The following is a 12,712-nucleotide window of genomic DNA, read 5'->3' on the forward strand; positions in this document are numbered from 1 at the left end:
GTTACAGAATTTACCAGGTGACTGAAAAATACACAGGAGTACCGGAGGCACAGGAAAAACCCATTTATTTTCAGATGTTTCACATGTACTGGTACAGGACTCTCCAAATCCTGAGCAAACCAATATGGAGGAAGCTTTCCCTTTATACCCTTTGGTTTCTTTGTCCTCCAAATATGGATCATGCTTCCGGAGCTTTTGCGGGCTTTGCAAATAGCCCCATGTGCTGGGATGGGGGCAGTGAGACCACATTTCAAGTCCTGGCCTGGCGCCAGCACTGATAACTCCAACTGGGGGTTGTGTATTGTTCATGGTTTGTGGCCTCTCTAAAATGGGAGTAGTACTTTAGGTAAACAGGTCTTGCAGGACCAGATAATTAAAGAAGGAACAGTGACTACTAGACTATAGGCTAACAAGAATGTGCATTAGGTTACTGGCACAGATTCAGATGGCTAGCCCCCTGAAAATGTGTCATTTTCCCCATCACTTTGATGTGTTGGAATGAGCTGAGCAATCATGTATAAAATATTAGGATCAACAATAAAGTATACTAAATTTGGGTGTTCTTTCACTATTGTATTGCAACATTCCTGAATATGCTGAACAAATCTATTAATCATTGTTGCTGAGATGGCCACGTGTAATCCTGAATGACTTCTTCCTCTAACTATTTTATGAAAATAGAATTATAGCCAATAAACAAACCAATTTTTTAAAATTTCCCTTTACTATACACTTAGTAGAGCTTTTACATTATTCTAAATAGATAACCAAAAAAAGTCAACTCAAACATGTTTACCAAGCATCTACTCTACTTGAGAAATTCTTAAATGGGATAAATAGGTATGAAAGTGCTTTGTAAAAGGCAAAGTTTTATTCCAAATGTTAGTCATGTTTTAGTGAAGCTTCAACATGCACCGGCTATTGAGTAGCTGGGCAGTGTGTTTGGATGCAGAGGAAAATGTGACATGGTCTGCACTGTCAGAGCCTTGAAAGAAAAAATCAAAGAGACACATGAGTAAATGAAGAATTGACAGACCTTGTGAAAAGTGTTGTGAGAGAAGTGTGCATAGGGTACCCTGAGGAGAGAGAGGGGTGTCCACATGGGGTCTGGAGCTGAGGCCTTTGGAGACGAGTGGGTGCTTTGGGAGTTACAGTCATAAATACAGTTAATTGGTAGGGGAAGTGTGTGTCAATGTCAAACCTTCTAACTTTAATGTTTTCTAAGTGATAGTGATATTTACTTAACCACCAGTATTGGCCCCTGTTGCTCCAACTATGTTTCCATTTTATCTTTTTAAAAACAAAACAATCCATGGACTGGTTAAAGTGAGATGGCACTTGCAGCTGGGCTGTGTATGAATTGAGGAGTGAGCAACTGTAGGAAACATCTGCGTTGCTTTATCTGAGGCCCCTCTAGGTTTTAGCCCCATTTAGCTTTGCCTACCACAACCAGTAACCCACTCCATAACTCACCCTGTCCTACCACACACACCACTTAGTGGTTAAATTTCTCTTCAAAGGAAACCTTGTAACTAAGATCCTAACTTACTCCTAATGTCCCAGAAAAAAAATATTAATAACATTTCACTTTATCCTCAAGAATATCCTGGTTCAGTAAAAAACATTATGTGGTCATCCTATATGAAATTGAATTCCTGCCAATGGTGTAGTCTATAAGATTCCGGAAAAAAATGCATCATCACACTTTCCTGTTTTCGCTCTGTCATGCTCCTTAACTCCCAGGATCAATTTGTTGTTCTGAGGTTTGACACTGTTTTTTATCTTCTTCTAATTTAATGTCAATGACCCAATCTCCACAGTAGTCATAAATAATACGTAATATGTTAAGAGTATTTAGTTTTGCCTTTGGGTAACAAGCCAGTGAATTGTTTTCAAGTAGTGAAGATGGATTTTACAATGATGATATAGCTTAATCCTCCAGTTACATAACTTAAGAACGACATAACATTATCCTTTAGGTTGTTATATATAATTCAGTTTATGCCTGAAAAAGGAAATAAAGAGTGCTATTGCAATGTCTTTTCCTTATAGCACTCTCATAAACTACATTTTAGTGCCAATTTTTATGCACATAACTGCAAAAGAGAAATAAGGTACTAGGAGATAAAATTGTAACTTATTAGGATAAGCAAAAAAAGAAAAATCTGCCTATATAATTTTTCATTAAAAATATGAATATATACATATTGCATAATCAGCATATTTATAAAAATATTTAAATGTATTTGTGTAACTACTGGCTCTTAATATTTTTCATGCACTAGTCTACATAGGAGGTAGTGCTATTATTTCCATTTTTAATATAAGGAGAGTAAAATAGAAAGAAAAATGATTTGCACAAGATCACACAACTTGTAAGGTGTGGAAGAGGTTGTTTCAGTCATAGAACCTGGTTTCTAAACTACCATGCAAGCATTGTAATTTTTTAAAGTAATGCTTGGAGAACAATTCACAGCTCAATGATTTTGTAAAACAGATTTAAAACACAACTAAACACGTTGTGTATCCAGTACTCAGAATAAGAATTAATATTATTTGTACTTGAGAAATCCTGATTATACTCATCCCCAGTTATATCTACCGCTCCTCAAATATAATTAATAGATCAGTTTTGCCAGTTTGGGGCACTTTATATAAATGTAATCATATCAAGTGTAACTTTTTTCTTTTATTTAACATTGTGAAATTAATTTACTTGTGTATAATAAAAGTTCTTTAGCCTTTATTATTGTGGAGTAGTTTATTGAATGATTATACCATGAATATTGTGTCCATTCTCTAGTTAATGAACATTGTTGTTACAGTGTATGTTTATTACAGAGTGTTCTCTGAACTGTTCTCAAAACTGCCTGGTACTGGCACAAGAACAGACATACAGACCAATGGAATAGAATAGAGAACCCAGAAATTGACCCAAACCACTATGCTTAATTACTATTTGACAAAGGAGACAAGAGCATACAATGGGATCAAGACAGTCTCTTCAATAAATGGTGTTGGGAAAATTGGACAGATACATGCAAAAAAATGAAACTAGACCACCAACTTACACCATACACAAAAATAAACTCAAAATGGATAAAAGACTTAAACATGAGACACCATAAAAATATTAGAGGAATCCACAGGCAGCAAAATCTCAGACATATGCCAAAGCAATATCTTCACTGATATAGCTCCTAGGGCAATGGAAACTAAAGAGAAAATAAATAAATGGGACTACAACCAAATAAAAAGCTTCTGCACAGCAAAAGAAACCATCTACAGAACAACAAGAAAGACCACTGCATGGGAGAACATATTTGCCAATGTTATCTCCAATAAGGGTTTAATCGCCAACATTTACAGGGAACTCATACAACAAAGGAAGATCAACAATCCAATAAAAAAATGGGCAATGGGCCTAAATAGATACTTTTCAAAAGAATACATACAGAAGGCCAAGAGACACATGAAAACAAGCTCAAAGTCACTAATCATTTGAGAGATGCAAATCAAAACTACAATGAGGTATCATCTCACACCTGTCAGAATGGCTATCATCAACAAATCAACAGATGACAAGCCCTGGAGAGGATGTGGAGAAAAAAGAACCTTCCTGCACAGCTGGTGGAAATGCAGACTGTGCAACGACTGTGGAAGGCAGTATGGGGTTTTCTCAAAAAGTGAAAAATGGAACTCCCATTTGACCCAGTAATCCCACTTCTGGGAATATATCCCAAGAAACTAGAAACACCAATCAGAAAGGATGTATGTTCATAGCAGCACAATTTACGATAGCTAAGATTGGAAACAGCCTAAGTGCCCATGAGCAGATGAATGGATTAAAAAACTGTGGTACATCTACACAATGGAATACTATGCTGCTGTAAAAAGGAAGGAACTTTTACCTTTTGCAACGGTGTGGATGGACCTGGAGGTCATTATGCTAAGTGAAATAACCCAGTCAGAGAAAGATAAATATCACATGATCTCACTCATTTATGGACTATAATGAACAACATAAACTGATGAACAAAAACAGATCCAGAGACAGAGAATAATCAATCAGACCATCAAACCTCAGAGGGAAGGCAGGGGAGGGTGGGGGGAAGGGGGAGAGCTCAACCAAAGGACTTGTATGCCTGCATATAAGCCTAACTAATGGACACAGACACTAGGGGTGTGAGGGCAGGATTAGAGGGGGGTGAGAGGACATTGGGAGGATAAGGACACATATGTAATACCTTAAGCAATAAAGAAAAAAATGAACATTCTTTTTTTTTTTTTTTAAATAAGTTTTTTTGATTTTTAGAAAGAGAAACATCAATGAGAAAGAAACAGTATGCCCCCTACTGGGGATTGAGCCTGTAACCCAGCATGTGCATTGACCAGGAATCAAACCAGCGTGGGTTGACACTCAATCACTGAGCCACACATAGCAGCCAGGAATGGCTGAACATTCTTTATTTTCTTTTTATATTCATAGGTACATATTTCTGCTACATGTATATCTAGGAGCAGAATCCTGCACTCATAGGGAGTTATTTGGAGTCTGAGTAAGATCACCTGTAGTAAATATTAACAGTTTTCCAAAATGCTCATGCCAAGCAGAGTGAGAGAATACTGCTTGCCCCCCATGCTCCCTAACCCTGGGTACTTTCCTTTCCTTTCCTTTGCATTTTAGATATTCTAGTGGTTGTGTATTATATTTCTGTTTTGGTTTTCATTTCCAAGAAGACTATTTGAATTGAGCATGTTATGTTTATTGGCTATATCTCCTTTTGTGAAGTGTCTATATAATTTTTATTACTTTTCCTCAATTATTTGAAGGAGTTATTTATACACTATAGACAAGTTTTTTGTAGTTTTGTTAGTTTTTTGTGGACTGCAGCTCCAGCTCATGACCTTTAAATCTAAATTGCCCTTTCTGATAACCTGCTCACGAATTTCACACTTGCCTAGACAGAGCCTACAATCACATAAACCAATTTCTTGCAATAAATCTCTAAATATATATCTCTTACTGTTTCTGTTTCCCTCATTAAATCTTGACAGATACAGTATCATAACAGATTATAGAATTTCCCATCTATTTTTAGTTTGCTGAAAGTTTTGAATGGGTGTTGACTTGTATTAAATGTTGTGGGTTTTTTGCATCTATTGAGCTGTTTATATTTAATTGTTCTATTAATCTGTGAATATGGTAGTTATAATTTCTGATGTTAAGTAAAATGCATTACTGATATAAACCTCACTTGATCATGATGTGCTAATTTTTTTATATACTAGTATCTCTGGATTCAATTTCCACATATCTTGTTTAGAATTTTCATGTCTATATATTCATGAGAAATATTGGCTAGTGGCTTTCTTTTTCTATTAATGCCCTTATAGGAGTTTATTAAAGGTTTGCATCCTTACAAGTGAGGTAGAAGTGCACCATCTATTTTTTGTTCTGTGTAAGAGTAGATGAAAGATTAATATATTACCTTTTTAATATTTGTAAGAATTCACAATAAAATCATCTAGGCCTGGAATTTTCTGTACTTCTTCCATGCCAATATAACAACCTTGGCCTTTAAAAGACAAATGCATTCAGATTTTGTTTTTCTTATCTCAATTACTAGAGGCCCAGTGCACGGGTGGGGTCCCTCAGCCGGGCCGGTGATAGGGGCCCATCAGGACCTGTCTCGCCCAGTCCCAATTGGGCTGATTAGGGCCGGGAGTCTGGCCGGCTCGGGGAAGGAACCGCAGGAGGTTGGCTGGCCACTGGAAGTTGGCTGTGGGAGTGCACTGACCACTAGGGGGCCACTCCTTCATAAAGTGCTTGCCCCCTGGTGGTCAGTGTGCATCATAGTGACCGGTCGACCAGTCATTTGGTTGACCAGTTGTAACGGTTGCTTAGGCTTTTATATATATAGATAGTTTGTGTTTTTCAAATCATTTTTTCCAGTTACTTTAAACTGTCAAATGTATTGTAAGCTTATTTTTTATTAAATTTATTTTTCATGAATTCATGGGGGTGAAATTGGTTAACAAAATTATACAGTTTCAGGTATACAATTCTACAATACATCATCTGCATATTGTATTGTGTCAAGTCTCCTTCCATTACCCTTTCTACCCCCTTTACCTACTTCTACCTCTCCTAACCCCCTCTTCCCTCAGGCAATCACCCTACTGTTGTCTGTGTCCATTAGTCTATGTGTTTTTTTTTTAACTTGCTTAATCCCTTCAACCTTCTCACCCAGCCTGCTCAACACCCTCCCTTCTGACCTCTGTCAATCTGTTCTCTGGAGCCATTAGTTAGTCTCTCTTACCTGCTCTACCCTTTGGCTCCTGCTATCAAGGAACTTGTGTTCTAGACTGGGGATCAAAGCCAACATATAGCTCAAATGAAGAACAACTAATTACTAAACTTTAGGATACATTGTTTTTAACATATAAATTATGACACCTGGCCCAGCTTACATGCTCTGTGGTTGAGTGTCAACCTATGAACCAGGAGGTTATAGTTTGATTCTCAGTCAGGGCACATGCCTAGGTTTTGGGCTTGATCCCCAGTGGGAGACATGCAGGAGGAAGCTTATCAGTGATTCTCTCTCATCATTGATGTTTCTCTTTCCCTCTCTGAAATCAATAAAAATATATTTAAAAAATAAAAGATGCAGAGAAAATGGCACCCTTGTGTACTGTTGGTGGGAATGCAGATTGGTGCAGCTACTGTGAAAGCAATATGGAGTTATCTCAAAAAATTAAAAATGAAAATGCCTGCCCTGGCTGTTGTGCTTAATGGTTGGGCTTTGTCCTATGCAGTGGAAGGTTGTGAATCGATTCTGGGTCAGGGCACATGCCTGGGTTTCAGGATTAATCCCTGGTAGAGGGAGTGCAGGAGCAGCCAATTGATGTTTTGCTTTCACATCAGTTTCTCTCTCTCCCTTTCTCTCTTTCTAAAAAAATCAATTAAAATATTTCTTTTTAAAGAAACTTCCTTATGACTCAGCAATTCCACTTCTGGGAATATATCCAAAAAAACTGAAACTTTAATTTGGAAGAATATTTGCAGCCCCATGTTCATTCAGTGTTACTTCCAATAGGAAGAAGCTAAATGTGTTACTTTTTGTTGCTGTTGTTTTTGTGTGTGTGTGTTTGTTTTGTTTTGTTTTGCACATTATGTATTATCATAATGGTGTTGATTCATTGGTATATATATATATATATTTATTTATTTTTAAGATTTATATATAATTATTTTTATATAATATGTTTATATAAAAATATATTTATATATTTTTAAGCGATATATATATATATATATATATATATATATTTATACTTATTTTTAAGATTTTTCTTATACCCACTTCTCTAACACATGTATAGCCTTCGCCAATATCCCCAAACAAAGTGGTCAATTTATTACAGTTGATGAACCTGCACTATAGTCACCCAAAATCCATAGTTCACTTGGTTCATGCTTGGTGTTGTACATTCTGTGAGCTTGAACAATACATCTTCATTATAATGTCATACAGAGGATTTTCATTGGCCTAAATATCTCTGTTATCTATTTACTCATCCCTCCCACTCCCAGTCCTTGGTAAGCACAGATATTTTTTACTGTCTTCATAGTTTTGCCTTTTCCTATTGTAAGTTATGTAGATTTTTCAGGTTGGCTTCTTCCATTTAGTAATATGCATGTAAGGCCCTCCATGTCTTTTCAGTGTTTGACAACTCATTTCTTCTTAGCACTGTTTAATATTATATTTTAGTAGAGGCCCAGTGCACGAAATTCATGCCTGGGTCAGCCCAGCCTGTATCCTCTCCAATTTGGGACCCCTCAAGGGATGTTGGACAACCCTCTCACAATCCGGGACTACTGGCTCCCAACCGCTCACCTGCCTGCCTGCCTGCCTAATTTCCCCTAAGTGCTTCTGCCCTAACCACTCCCCTGCCAGCCTGATCGACACCTAACTGCTCCCCTGCCTGCCTGATTGCCCCTAACTGCCCTCACTTGCCAGCCTGGTTGCCCCTAACTGCCATTTCCTGCTGGCCTGGTCGCCCCCAACTGCCCTCCCCTGCAGGCCTGGTAACCCCTAACTGCCCTCCCCTGATGGCCTAGTGGACCCCAACTGCCCTCCCCTGCAGCCTGATTCCCCCCAACTGACTCCCTTTCAGGCCTGGTCCCTCCCAACTGCCCTCCCTTGCTGGCCTGATAGCCCACAACTTCCCTCCCCTGCTGGCTATCTTGTGGTGGAGTGATGGTCAATTTGCATATTACCTATTTATTATATAGGATAGATGTACCACAGTTCACTTACCCTTTCACTTACAGAAGGACACCTGTATTGCTTCCAGTTTTGATAATTATAAATAAAGCTTCTATAAACAAGTGTGTGCAGGTTATTTTGTGTGGACATAAATTTTCAACTTATTTGGGTAAATAGCAGAGTATGATTACTGGATTGTATAGTAAAGATATGCTTAGTTTTGTTAGAAATTGCCAAATTGTCTTCCAAAGTAACTATATCGTTTTGCGTTCCCACCCACAATGATCAAGAGTTCTTGTTGCTCTACATCACCAGAATATGTTGTCAGTGTTCCAGATTTTGGTCATTCTAATACGTTTGTAATTGTATCTCTCTCCCTTTTTTTATCTTTATTGTTCAGATTATTACAGATGTTCTTCTTTTTTCTCCCCATAGCTCTCCTCCACCTGGTTCCCACCCCACTCCAGGCCTCCACCTCCCCCACCCCCCGACCTCATCCATAGGTGCAAGCTTTTTGTCCAATTTTTTCCCACACCTCCCACAACCCCTTCCCCCTGAGAATTGTCAGTCTGCTCCCTTTCCATGCCCCTGATTCTATTACATTCACCAGTCTGTTCTGTTCATCAGGTTTTTCATTCATTTGATTTTTAAATTCACTTGTTGATAGATATATATTTGTTGTCACTTTGTTGTTCATAATTTTTTATCTTGACCTTTTTCTCCTTCTTCCTCTTCTTAGGGAATACCCTTCAGAATTTCATATAATATTGGTTTGGCGGTGATGAATTCTTTTAGCTTTTTCTTGTCTGTGAAGCTGTTTATCTGACCTTCGATTCTAAATGATAGCTTTGCTGGGTAGAGTAATCTTGGTTGTAGGGTCTTGCTATTCATCACTTTGTATATTTCTTGCCACTCCCTTCTGGCCTGCATAGTTTCTGTTGAGAAACCAGCTGACAGTCATATGGGTACTACCTTGTAGGTAACTAACTGTTTTTCTCTTGCTGCTTTTAAGATTCTCTCTTTATCTTTTGCTCTTGGCATTTTAATTATGATGTGTCTTGGTGTGGTCCTCTTTGGATTCCTCTTGTTTGGGGTTCTCTGCACTCCCTGGACTTGTAAATCTATTTCTTCCACCAGGTAGGGGAGTTTTCTGTCATTATTTCTTCAAATAGGTTTTCAATATCATGCTCTCTCTCTTCTGGCACCCCCATAAATCAGATGTTGGTACACTTGAAGTTGTCCCAGAGGCTCCTTACACTATCTTCATATTTTTGGATTCTTTTGCTTTTTGCTTTTCTGGTTGGGTGTTTTTTGCTTCTTCGTATTTCAAATCATTGCCTTGATTCTTGGGATCCTCTAGTCTGCTGTTGGATTTCTGTATATTATTCTTTATTTCAGTCAGTGTATGCTTAATTTCTGATTGGTCCTTTTTCATATCCTTGAGGTTATCACAAAATTTCTCAGAGGTTTCTAGAGGATACTTGAGTAATCTTATAACCATGGTTTTGAACTCTATATCCAGTATTTTGCTTTCATCCATTTCTTTCATTTGTGATTTGTTTCTTATCTCCACATTTTGGCTGCTTCCCTGTGTTTGTTTTTATTTATTGGGTAGCTGCTAAGTCTCCTTGAGTTGATAGAGTGGCCCTGTGTGGTGGGTGTCATATAGGGCCCAGTGGTTCAGCCTCCCTAGTCACCTGAAGTGGACGCTCTTGATGCACCCCTTTGTGGGGTGTTAGCACAGTCTTGTAGTAGTAGTTAAAACTTGATTGTTGTTGGTATCACTGGGAGGAATTGACCTCCAGGCCAATTGGCTGTAATGACCAGCTGTGTCTACACAGGAAGATCTGTTGCACAGGAGACACCCTTATGGGGCAGGACTTGTTTCAGTGGGGCTTTGGTGCTCACTGAGTCTGCCCCTTGAGTGTTTCTCTTATGGAGGTGAAGAGTTTTAATCTGGTATGGTCTCACTCTGACCACTGGCTCTTGGATCTCTAAGAAGTTACAAGGTCAGCCACTGTCTGGGGCCACCCAGTATGAGCTACAGAGACATCTGCAGATTCCTCCTCTTTGTATGGGGTTTGGAAGTGCCCAGACAAGGCCCAGCTGTGAAGCAAGGCAGGCTGCTGCTGCTGGGCCTTGGGCCTTCTGTTGGAAGCTCTGGAGCTCTCTGACCCAGCTGCAGTTTGACAGGTTTTAGGCAGAGAGAGCACAGACCATTCATATACGAAAGCCGATGTGCACAGCTTGGGTGGGGTTGTAAATTGGGTGGGGTGGGGTCTCTGGGAATCACCAGGGAGAAGCGAACAGCAATGGCTGCCAGTCAGCCCTGCGCAGGAGAGGTCCCTGGGACTCCACATCCCATGCAAGGACAATGATCACTGCAAGCACCTCTTAGAGCAGCAGTTCTCAACCTGTGGGTCGCGAACAATGAAAATACATCCTGCATATCAGATATTTACATTACGATTCATAACAGTAGCAAAATTACAGTTATGAAGAAGCAACAAAAATAATTTCACGGTTGGGGGTCCCCACAACATGAGGAACTGTATTAAAGGGTCGCGACATTAGGAAGGTTAAGAACCTCGTGTTCCTGTCCTGATGCCAGACAGTCCAGTTTCTCCCACGTATGTGTCTGGGTCCCTTAGAGTCTCTCCTGGAACTGGAGTTCAGAGCATGTGGGAGCTTGTATCTCCCTCCCAATTAAAAGAGCAGCACTTACAGGTGCCAGCACTTTCTGTGCCTCCGCAACTCTTACCAGTCTCAACGTGCTTTCTTCACCTCTCTAGTTGTGGAACTTCCACTCAGCCAGCTTTCCCACGGTTCTGGGTGGTAGTTGTTCTGCCTTTTAGTTGTTATTTTGATGTGGTTGTGAGAGGCAGCAAGTATAGGTGTTCACCTATGCCTCCATCTACAAGATTTTTCCTGTAGTTGTATCTCAATTGTTTTAATTTGCATCTCTCTACTGACATTTGATGTGGAACATCTTTTTACATGCCTGTTTGTCATCTACACTGAGTGGCCAGATTATTATGACCACCTGATGTTTGTAGGTAAATTAGCTGCACACTGCATTGTATGGGATATGGAAGCTGAAGGCCTGTTTGAACACCTTTGCTGTCTGCAGTTACCAAGAAAAAGTGTCTCCAATTCGCACAGGAACACAAGGATTGGACAGTCGAGCATTGGAAAAAAGTCATGTGATCTGATGAATCACATTTCCAGTTGCATCATGCAGATCGCAGAGTGAGAATTTGGCGGAAACAGCATTAAAGCATGCACCCCACATGCATGAGTACAACCCTTCAAGCTGGTGGGAGCAGTGTTATGGTTTGGGGCATGTTTTCCTGGCATAATTTGGGCCCTTTAATTCATGTGGAACAACGTCTGAATAGCACAATATACCTAAGTATCGTTGCTGATCAAGTTTATCCTTTCATGTTGATAGCATATCCCAATGGAGATGGCTTCTTCCAACAAGACAATGCGCCATGCCACGGTGCTCGTATTGTGCAGGAGTGGTTTCAAGAACATGAGGGATGCCCTAACCGGTTTGGCTCAGTGGATAGAGCGTCGGTCTGCGGACTGAATGGTCCCGGGTTCGATTCCGGCCAAGGGCATGTGCCTTGGTTGCGGGCACATCCCCAGTGGGGAGTGTGCAGGAGGCAGCTGATCGATGTTTCTCCCTCATCGATGTTTCTAACTCTCTATCCCTCTCCCTTCCTCTCTGTAAAAAATCAATAAAATATATTTAAAAAAAAAAAAAAAAAAAAAAAAAAAAAAAAGAACATGAGGGAGACTTTACCTTGCTTAGGTGGCCCCCATAATCACCAGATCTCAATGCAATTGAGCATTTGTGGGACGAAGTTAAAAGAGCCATCAGGCAGCTGGTTCCACAACCATCAAATCTCACAGACCTGGACAGTGCTATTCATCAGGCATGGTGTCAGATTCCTCGCATCACCTGTCGTCATTTCGTGGAGTCAATGCCAAGAAGAATCGTCGCAGTATTGAAGGCAAAAGGTGGCCCAACGACGTACTGATGGGGTGGTCATAATAATCTGGCCACTCATCATAATATATATCCCACATTCAAAGGCTGTTAAATCGCATTGTTTACCTATATCTTCAGAAAAATATCACTTCTACTGTCCTGGTAAACAACCTGCTTCCCTATTTATAACGGTCTGGCCCTCTAGCAGCTTCAGTGTGAAATTATAGCTAATTTGCCTTCAAATGTCTGGTGGTCAAAATAATCTGGCCATTCAGTGTATATATAATCTTTAGGGAGATATCTGTCAAGGTCTTTGGCTCATTATTTATTCAGACTGTTTCTATTCTTATTGTTGAGTTTTAAGAGTTTTTAAAAATATTTTCACAATAATGATTTTTCATTAAATGTGTCTTTTGAACATATTTTCTCCCAGTCTCTGTCT

This window comes from Myotis nattereri, assembly GCF_964212035.1.
Source record: "Myotis nattereri genome assembly, chromosome: 1".
In the NCBI taxonomy this organism is placed as follows: Eukaryota; Metazoa; Chordata; class Mammalia; order Chiroptera; family Vespertilionidae; genus Myotis; species Myotis nattereri.